This window comes from Choristoneura fumiferana, chromosome 8 (assembly GCF_025370935.1).
Source record: "Choristoneura fumiferana chromosome 8, NRCan_CFum_1, whole genome shotgun sequence".
NCBI lineage: Eukaryota > Metazoa > Arthropoda > Insecta > Lepidoptera > Tortricidae > Choristoneura > Choristoneura fumiferana.
This window is the reverse complement of record NC_133479.1, coordinates 15491870-15502908: the sequence shown is the minus strand read 5'-3', so window position 1 is coordinate 15502908 and position 11039 is coordinate 15491870.

Here is an 11039-nt window from a genome sequence, read left to right as displayed (position 1 = left end):
CGTGAGTTTCGTTACGTCGATCGATTATGTACTATGTTAAAATGAAAGAAATGTTAAAACCAAATAAGTAAGTAATAGACCCTGAGATGGTGACACAAAATATTAGATCATTTGTACCAGTATGGCGGTTCTTCAGAGGTCTAATTACGGAGTGACAAAAAGAAAATGATGGTCATAGCGCTGGTACCGGCGGCCCAATCGCGTGGGCGATAATCGAACGTGTCGGATAAATAACGAGTGTCGAACGATTTGTTTCACATAAATGCTTGTATTTTCCGATAGTCGATAAAAAAAGAAGTAGGCGGTAGCGTAATGCCACACTTCTCCGGTGTGACTTACAGCCCGCCATACCGACGCGAATACATTAATTAAAAAAAAAAACAATTCAACCATTTGTTCCAGGCTAATTTTTGCACAGCTAATCATCGTCGTGTAGCCATTCACGAAATACACCATGCCATACTTTTCTGGTGGTTCCAAATGGCCGCCATACCGCCGCAAAGGAGTATTTTTTTTTCGCATTACGATTTGTACCAGTATTGAATTTGGATTTTTGGAAACTATTTGATAAAATGTGACCGTTATTATATTTCCCATACTTCTAGTAGGGGAAAAAGTGCTGTCATACTTGAAAAACTTATTTATTCGGCACGTTTTGAAAATGCGACTAAAATACGTAAAAACATTTTTTACATCATCGAATCATTGTATTGTTCGTTTAGATGTAATTATTTCTAAAAAAAATATTCCAGATTGTAAACATGGGGCGGACTTAAGCCAAGATGTAAAAAAATATTTTTTTTTTGTCGATTCTTACCAGTATGGCATTTGAATTTTTGGAAATGATATGATACAATGTAACCCTATATTCCCTATATTTGCCATACTTCTAGTAGAATGAAAAAGTGGCGCCATACTACGCCTAATCTTTGGATTTTGAAAAAATTCGCCACCTCCCACAGGTATGGCATTATCAGACTTCTATTTATGATCATACACTGAATTGTTAAAAAAAAATTTAGGCTGGTACAACTGGTTTTGCAATAAAAAAAAATTTACTCCTTTCCGGCGGTATGGCGGCCATTGGGAACCGTCGGAAAAGTATGGCAAGGTGATTTCCGTGAATGGCTACTCGATGATGATTAGCTGCGCAAAAATTAGCCTGGTACAAATTTTTAATTAATGTATTCGCATCGGTATGGCTGGCTGTAAATCACACCGGAGAAGTATGGCATTACGCTACCGCCTACAGCTTTTTTTATCGACTATCGGAAAACACAAGAATTTTACTGGAACAAACCGTTCGATACTCGTTATTTATCCGACCCGTTCGATTAACGCCCACGCGATTGGGCCTCCGGTACCAGTGCTATGACCATCATTTTTTTTTTGTCATTCCGTAATTAGGCCCCTGAATAATCGCCATACTGGTACAAATGATCTAATATTTTGTGTCACAATCTCCGGGTCTATAATTCAACTTTTACTTTTTACAAATAAGATTAAGTACCTACTCGTTATCCTATTAGCACCTGAAATTATGTTGATTGATAATTTTCTGTTTTTGACTGCAATATATGTTTGGTTTTTTTCCGGAGTCTTTTTGTATTTTTTATTTCAACTCCAAATCTGTTACTTTTACGGGTATCCCGTGAAACCATATCGAAAATTCAAACTGAGACATGGATGCACAGAAAAACCAGAAAAAGAGACCAGCGCTGGGAATCGAACCCAGGTCCCAGGTCTATGTTCCGCTCTCATCGAGCGACGTCACACTCTTTCGGAACCAACCGCTCACCCAGACAAGAGGTGTTCGGTTGGTTCCGAAAGAGTGTGACGTCTCTCGATGAGAGCGGAACATAGATGTCGCTAGTGCTGCTGCATAAGTAGCGTAGTAGAAATAAGCAACCTGAGATATGTATGCACAGGAAAAAATCGTGTCTACATTCCTGTCCAGCGGTGGTGTAGGGGTTATAGCACGCAGCATGGATTGCTGAGGACCTGGGTTCGATTCCCAGCGCTGGTCTCTTTTTCTGGTTTTTCTGTGCATCCATGTCTCAGTTTGTATTTTCGATATGCAATATATGTATTAGCAAAACGACTTCACGAAACATGTCCCAATTTTTTCCTGCTTTAAATTCATTTTCATCTTAGCCTATACACGTCCTACTGATGGGCACAGCTTTTCATGAAAAATCTTACTAAAATCATGTTTGCTGTACCCGTCGATCTATCCAGCACGTGGCTGTAATTCGATAAAACCAAAGAATTTTCCTCAAACACATTTGCAATGCAAACGATTTTGGTCCTACTCTTATTATGGCGAAGGTAATTTATTCAGTGCAAGAGTCCAATTTTACAGTGGGAACGAAACAAACTTAGTTAGCATGTAATTAACAGGCGGGCAATTTTGGCATAGCGTGGCTTCATTTAGCAATTTTAGCACATTGTCTCCTGTAGAATCAGGGTTTTTTTACGGAGATGTATTCAGAACACGTTCTTTAAAATTGTAGCGGGAAGGACTTTTTTATGTAACCGTGCGCTGACTTTGACTTTACAAGCGATGTAGGTTATTTCAAAAATAGTATGAACTCGTATTGTTAAAGTTGCATGGCACTGTTTTTAGGGTTCCGGAGCCAAAATGGCAAAAACGGAACCCTTATAGTTTCGCCATGTCTGTCTGTCTGTCCGTCCGCGGCTTTTCTCAGGGACTATCAATGCTAGAAAGCTGTAATTTTGCACGGATATATAGTTAAACTATGCCGACAAATTGGTACAATTAAAAATTAAAAAAAAATTTTTTTGGGGTACCTCCCATAGACGTAGTGGGGGTGTTTTTTTTCTCATCCAACCCTATGTGGGGCATCGTTGGATAGGTCTTTTAAAACCATTAGGGGTTTGCTAAGACGATTTTTCGATTTAGTGATTAATTTGCGAAATATTCAACTTTATAGTGCAAATTTTCATTAAAATCGAGCGTCCCTCCCCTCTAAAATCTTAACCGGTGGGTGGAAAAATTTGAAAAAATTCAGGATGGTTACTACCAAACTTTTAAGGAAAACTATAAGCTAAGTTTGCTTGAGAATTATTAGTAGTTTATGAGTAAATAGCAGCCTAAGGTATAAAATATACTTTAACTTGGAAGATTCCGTATAAAATACGAAATCCTTACAAAAATATTACTTAATGGCCACGGAACCCTATTTTGGGCGTGTCCGACACGCTCTTGGCCGCTTTTTTACGTTATAATTGGAGGGGGAGGGAGGGAAGGATGAAGTATGTCCCTCAGTAAGTTTTTTTTGCAGGCCATAGACACACGTTCGAAGCATTTATAATATGCAGGAATTGTTAAGATAGCTATTTTCCTTTGGATATTCAGATTGGGCATTTTGCATAGCCCGTTTATGAAAAGTACAGTTGAGAGCAGCAAAGCGGTCAGTTATCATTTTTTCTTTGGTCGGTATCACGGAAGGTTAAGATGTTGGGATTTTATAAGGATTCCGTGGGGATATACGGGATAACAAGTAGCCAATATGTTAGTCCAAAGTCCAAAGGTCTAGCTACCTACCTCTAATGTTTATCCAACTACGCACGCACACACACTCACAAACTTTCACATTCATAACTAATATTAAATTAATAGGATTTGGTAGGTATGCCAATCGAATAGTCACATTAAGATACGATGCCTAATACAAAAAACCTACGCTTAAAAAATCAATAGAGCTTAAGCTACCTACTACCTACTCGCTCTAAGGCCGTATTCATAAACGCCTGTTATGTAGGTATACATTTTAACATTCCTTTCCTAAAAACAGACAAGACATATAATAATATTTTACTTTAATAAGGTTGTAACTTTATGAATAACAGATTAATAAACAAACTCTGTATCAAATACATTTTGCTAATGTTATAGCAAAAAGCTCAACTATACTGCACCCGGGCACGCGAACATTTACCTATTTAGAAAGCTCGCTGTCTGCCCTGAAAGCTTTTTAATGAATTTAATACTTACTCCGTTATTCAAGCAGAAGTAACGATCAGCATTCAAACATTTTGGGCCGCTGAATAGTAAAAAGTAAGCATAAAAAGCGTTAGCATAAAGAGTTGAAATAAATTCACGCAAACATTATCTCTTGAGCAGCATATTGAGTGCGAAATTATTTTCGGAGCAGGTTCCTTTCAGCGAAAAGATAACGATAAATTTCGTATATGGTTTCTGAAGAAATCTTTGGCATACGCGCGACGGCGTTACTACTGAAGTCTGAATAATAATGGAAACGAAAAAGCTAAAGCAGTAGTTACTTGCTGAATAAATAAAGATTTTTTTTAACAAAAAAAGTAAAACCGACTCCAAAAAAGTAAAAAAATAGCAAAAAATTTAACCGACTACAAAAACCCTTGAAAATATTATTCTAGATAGGTACCTACTAGCTCGAAGTCGGTGCTTCAGCACGAGCCAGCAGGAGTGGAACAATATTCGTCTACCTCACCTACATAATACTATGTGTTTCAATCACTCCTGCTGGGTCGTCCTGAGTCACCGACTTCGAGCTAGTAGGTACTTACCTACTTATCTAGAAAAATATTTTCAAGGGTTTTGTAGTCGGTTCCATTTTTAACCGACTTCAAAAAAGGAGGAGGTTCTATGTTCCAATGTTTGTATTTTTTTTATGTATGTACACCGATTACTCAGACAATTGTAGACCGATTTTCAAAATTCTTTTTTTATTCAAAAGGCTACTCTTCTGAGGTGGTCCCATTGTCACCAAGTCAAGATCTGATGATGGGATCATAGGGAAATCGAGGGCAATCCTCAAATTTTATAGGTACATCTATAGCGATTATGGCATTTTTAGCATTAAAATAAGCATTTACATTCAGAAAGTATCATTTGGTAAACTGGATCTGATGAAAAAGACCGTAGATGACCAATGGAACTCGTCAAAGCTATGTAACGCTCGCTCCTCTATAAACGATCATGATTAATAAACCTAGATAAGCGACTCAGAAGAAGCTTTAAGTTAATGATTCTTTCGAACTGATCTCATGCTGAAGCCGGAAGGTAGGCAACGGAACTCCGTTATAAAACACCGTAACTAAGCCGTGTTTGGGCTTAACCGAATCATTGTGAGATGTACTTTGGCTATAAATCACTAAAAAGTGAGAAATAAAGAATTTTTTTAATAAAAAGTAAAAATCGGTGAACATAAATAAAAAAAATACAAACATTGGAACATAGAACCTCCTTCTTTTTTGAAGTCAGTTAAAATTACAAAAAAACAACTTATACCTATACCTACAAACTATATAAGGCTTAGGGCCTGTTTCACCATCCATTGATTAGTGTTAACTGACGGTTAAATGTGATGCCGTCTCTATTTGTTTTGTTCGAATAGACAGAGACGGCATCACATTTAACCGTCAGTTAACACTAATCAATGGATGCTGAAACAGCCCCTTAAACATCTAAACTATAAACTTACGTTTCGCTAAATTCATTCGCAACATGCTTCGCTATATAACGCTATAAACTAGCAAAACCCTCCACCCTGCATCGTACCCGGCATCGTGGATTCCGAATTTAAATGCAAAATTACTTTGAAATTGATTTACCTCGAGTTTTACGATGAAAGAAAACATCTGCTAGGTCATTCAGTGGTGTGTAAAGTTGCCAATCAACACTGGACCCGCAAAGAAAGTATGTACTCGTACATCCAGAGCTCTCCATTTCTGAGAGGAGGCTTGCACCCGTCAGTGGAATTTAGGCCCAAGACGAGGATCATAAACAAAACACAAGTAAATACTAACATGTAATGAATAATGAATGAGCCCTGCGTACTTCTAAGGCGGTGACTTACGGATGTGTTCTTTGTTGTCTATGACAAAGTCAGATAGGTATTAAACATGCAGCGTTCGTAAAGAAATGTGTTCCGTCCAAATCCTGGTTGTTATTCCTAGTAATTCCTTACCTATCATTCACTTACATAGAATTATGTTCACAAAATGGGTATTATTAGCATTCAATTATTTAGTAAATAAAACAATGGTTTCAAAGGTAACCGTTTTCAGCAGAGTGTCTCAGTCGCCGATGTTTGGAACTTCAGACGAATTATAATTAAACTTCATCTCTGCTGCATGGAGTTTACATTTCATTCTGTTTGCGTACAATTACAACGACTGCTAATTAATTCCAACTATCTCTAGGTACTGGCTGAAACATAAATTTTTGGATAAATTACAACGTAATGACTTTGAATTCTATATGTAAAATTTCATGAATTAAAACGCAAATGATTGTATTACTTAATCCAGTTTAAGTGTGGAGAGCCTTGGAGGAGGCCTATGTCCAGCAGTGGACGTCTTTCGGCTGACATGATGAATCCACTTTAATTTTATTTAACAAGGATCAAGGCACAATGAAACAAGTTTAGCAAAATGAATAGTTTTTTATGTTTATTTGTTTATCAATAAAAAACGGCGTTATAGTTAATATCAATGCGTTCTAAAATGATCATATTTTTTATTTAAATTGACTCATGTTAAAAGAAAAATATTTTTTTTTTAGGTACGGTCAGCGTCATAAATATTTAAACACCTTTATGCCACTAAAAATAAGGTCGATGTATACATAATTTGACGCTATGGCTGTATATATATTTTTGCACTCGACTGTACACTAAGCCACTTCCAAAAGCTACTAGTCACTATTCAGTTGAATAAAAATGGTATTTACATAATAATTGATTAGACAAATTTCCCTGTGAAATAAATAAATAAACAAGTCGACGATGACGCAGAACTCTTTTATATTTATGAGCACAATTCAGCCTCCGTTACGCGGCGCGGCGCGAGTATGCATGCGGGATGACTATGTAAATTTTTCACTTTCCAACCTTTTTAAATTTCAATGTGGAGGTTGCAAGAGGCATCGGCACATTCAACAAACACCGTAAATTATCCTAATTCAATAAAGTTACGTAGAACGTCAGAAGGACACGAAGGGTCGACACCCGACTAACTCGATAAAAAAAGGTCTAATGTTTTCACGTTACGGTGGAATAAAACACTACGTTATATCCTGATTGCTCGCTAAAAGGATACCGACCGAGAATTCTTATCGTGATTATTTGTAATTTACCTCCGGTGTTGTGGGAAAGCTCTCGGGACATTGAGTGCCCAGGTAGATATAGTTGCTGTAAACACTTGCCTCCTAAAAGTAGAGTACTTGAGATGGAGGCTTACTCGGAAGAAATAAAGTAACTGTATTGAGAAATCTTTTTCCACGATCATAAAGATCGTTGTCAAAGTGTACTTACATAGGTACCTACCTTCAATACTAGAAAATTAGGGAGCATTCACAATTTTTGATCGAAGATGATTAACTACGATGATGATAATTATTATTAAGAACATTTTTTTTCCGTATTCTTACAAATTGCAACCGTTTCTATGAAGATTTGCTGAGTTATGATCTTACTTAAACAAAAATATTTGTTTTAAATAAATATTTAGTCTCCCAAACCCCCGAACGTGTTCGTTGTGCCATTTCAATGATTAGTCGCCGCTTCAAGAACTTACCGCAGTAATACTTACGCAGGCAGCCACAATTCTGGTATTTATTTTAGTTGTTTCCCTGAAATGTTGATTCAAGAAGCTTCTGTTGGCACACGAACTGAAATACTTCTCTTGAATCATAACGAAACAGTAAAAATATTTACTTTTCTTTGATAGCAAAAGAAATTGTTCCTTTTTATTGTCATTTTTTTATTAAAACTGCGCCAACTGCGTATCCACGATCATCACATTGAAAATAAAATACATTGGAACTATAAGAAATAAATAAATGATACACATTAACACGTAATTGGAATGTAATTAATACACCATGACTATGTATAAGTTCTTCACCTCGATAAATTTCGTATGTGGCACTCGGTGGAACCCTGTCGCAGGGAGCCTCTGCTGTCCTTACCAAGATTTTTTTGATAAGTGCGGCAAATGCTGACTTCTATAGGGTTCTACTACAAAACACAGATAGTTAAGTGTCATGCACAAGCTTATCAAGGTAGAGCACGTTGTCTAACGCACGGGCGCTCGCGATTGCATTCATCATATGTTTCTACCGTCATCTACATCGTTTGACAGAAAGAAGTGGGGAAGTGCATTAGACATTAAGCCGAGTTCAGACTTGCAAGAAAAATCGCGCAAGTTGCATTACATTGCGAGGCTGTAAAGCCAACGAGTTTGTAGTTGTAGTGGTCAATCGAGCGCTGCAATGGAATGCAACATGCACGATTTTTCTTGCAGGTCTGAACTCGGCTTTAAGAACTCAGGTTATTCAGACACACTATGCTTCGCGGGTTTTTTTTTCGCTCTAAAAAATATTGACAGTAGTTTTGCGAGGATGATACAAAAATAAATAAAGTTAAAAGCAATTTTTAGGTGGGAACCTACAATGAAAGAGTTAAACATTGTTTTAAAACGTTACTATTTATTTTTCGAAGACGGACTTTGATAAACAAAGAATGATCTATTAGTACAAAATACACAAATAGGTAAACATGAAAAATTTTATTTGTTTTTTTTTTGCAATGCATTTGTTTAATGAAATTTAAGCTCATTATACCATTAAAAAATAGTTTTATCGTCTCTGGTTAAATAGATTTCATTTTTAATTTTCATGCACTGTAATTTGATTATAATTTAGAAACTCAAAGTAAAAACGCTTGTAGAGCAGCATGTATTTTAACTCGATCAAAAAAATAAATAATAGAATGTAAACCGAAAACAAAAACAAGTTCAACCAAAAGTCCTGCAGAAAACATTTGGCCTAAAAATTTCATTGAAAAATTAAATACGAAATGACTTTTGCTACCTGTCTCAGTGTTATTCACAGACAATTTTAATTTACTGCCAAAACACGGGTTGAAAATTGCTATAGAGACATTGTTTGCGAAACGATATGTTATAGTTTATATCGTGCGTGAAGCTTCGCTGGGCGAAGCAGTAATTTTTCCTCTTTATTCTCGTTCAAGATTTATTCGGGGTTTGTCTGGCTGTCGGATTGTATGTGTGTGTTTGTGGTATAGTGCAGAAGTAACGTATGTTTACAAACTTTTGGTAGCTATTATTTTTAGTTGTTCGTATTTACCTGCGTAGCTATATGACAATGTATTTTTTTCTGAAAAAATAAGTAAAATAATAACTCTTAAATAAAAGTAAATTGTTTTGTCAGATAAGTACCTACAGCTGAACACAAAGAAAGAAAAAAAGAAAATGTTTATTCGGCATATTAATAAACAAAAATGTACGAAGAGGTTTTACTTAAATATAAAGCCAAAAGTGCTGGCAGCTCAACAATGCTGAGGTACGGAACTACGCATCTAATATACTCAGCGACACAAAATTTGGTCCCCTCTACATACAAAATGACCTATCAACTACTGCATACATTTGAGGGCGAGATTTTTTGCCGCTCAGTATACCAAAAAAGGCCAGCAAAATGACTGATTTACAAAGAAATCTAGGCAATCAAGTATTCAGGTCGTTTTGCAAACGAAATACAACAAAGTTACGATTCTAGCAATATTTTTTTACTTAGTCTCTATTCAGAAGAATTATTAAACTGAAGCAGAATACATTGTCATAAAGGTAAGTACAGATGAGATGGTCTTTACGAAAACCATTTAGAAGTTGGTCTCGAGTGAGCCGAGTTTCGGCTCGAGCTATCCATAAAGTTGAGGTTTAATTGAATATAATCTGTCCCTGGCGGCTTGCGCTGTAGAATATCTTCATGAGATGCTGTCCTTTGTTAAACTTAATTTTACTATGATGAAGATTTTGAACTAGGTTCTGTGATGTTATTAAATCTTACGGATTTTGGTTTAGTAAGTACCAACCAAAATGACATAAATTATTCAGTTAACGCCTTATTCTAACGTTAATTACAAATGTTATATGCATGTTACATGCATATTTTTTAAATTAATTTTATAACTTCTCTAATTCAATCGTAAGAGGCGACTGAGGATATAGCTTAAGGTATACCGTAGGCGACAGGCTAACAACCTGTCGCTATTGTACCGTTTTTGTCAAAAACCTAAAATTGCTATAAGTGGCTCCGAAGCGGTAACGTTTCGTGTGCTCTGCCTACCCCATTTGGGAATACAGGCGTGATGTTTGTGTGTGTCTAATTCAATTGGTAAAAAACGCAAATGTTTTAATTAAAACATTAATATATTTTATTCAGTATAAAAATATATTTCTAGACACATACAAAGAGAATACCGGAGCAATAAATAGGTACCTAAATTAAGATGAGGCACAAAAAGTTAAATTGAATCCACGATCGGAATGGATTATTCAAATACCATGAACCCTTATAAACGTTAAAATTCAATTACAGATACAAACCCAACTTAAACAATCCGATTTCATGTTAAAGGTAAACACTAGGGATGTGACAGTCGATATATTATATAATAAAAACATCGACACAAGTATCGAAGTGAGCGAAATATACTTTAACGCTTTCTTTTTTTTCTGTGTTGTAAAATGTTTAATTATAAAAGTAAATCAACCAAGCGTTTACCTTTTGTTGATAGACTCATATAATGTACATACGTACCTCGCAGACCTACACGGAGATAGCGGGACGAACTGAACTACTTCTTGAAGGATGGCCCTTGTATGCAGTGGACAGAGAAGAGTGTAAGTATCAGAGTGCGTTTTCTCAGCAGTGGACATAACATATAGGCTAACAATAACAATACTAATAATAATGTATATGTATCCCGTGGATTTGAAAATGATAAACGAATAGATTGACAGTCAATTGACCAACACAACTTTTATTTGTATTTTACTGAGACGGAGCGTCGTAATATTAGAAGATATACTCGTACATGACGCGATCAGTATAAATTTCAATTATTCTGTAATTTTATTGATGTTGTGAATAATTTACGTTCCACAATATTCATCGCTACATCTCCTTATGGAACGAGCACACCACTGGTTAATAATTTCTTGTA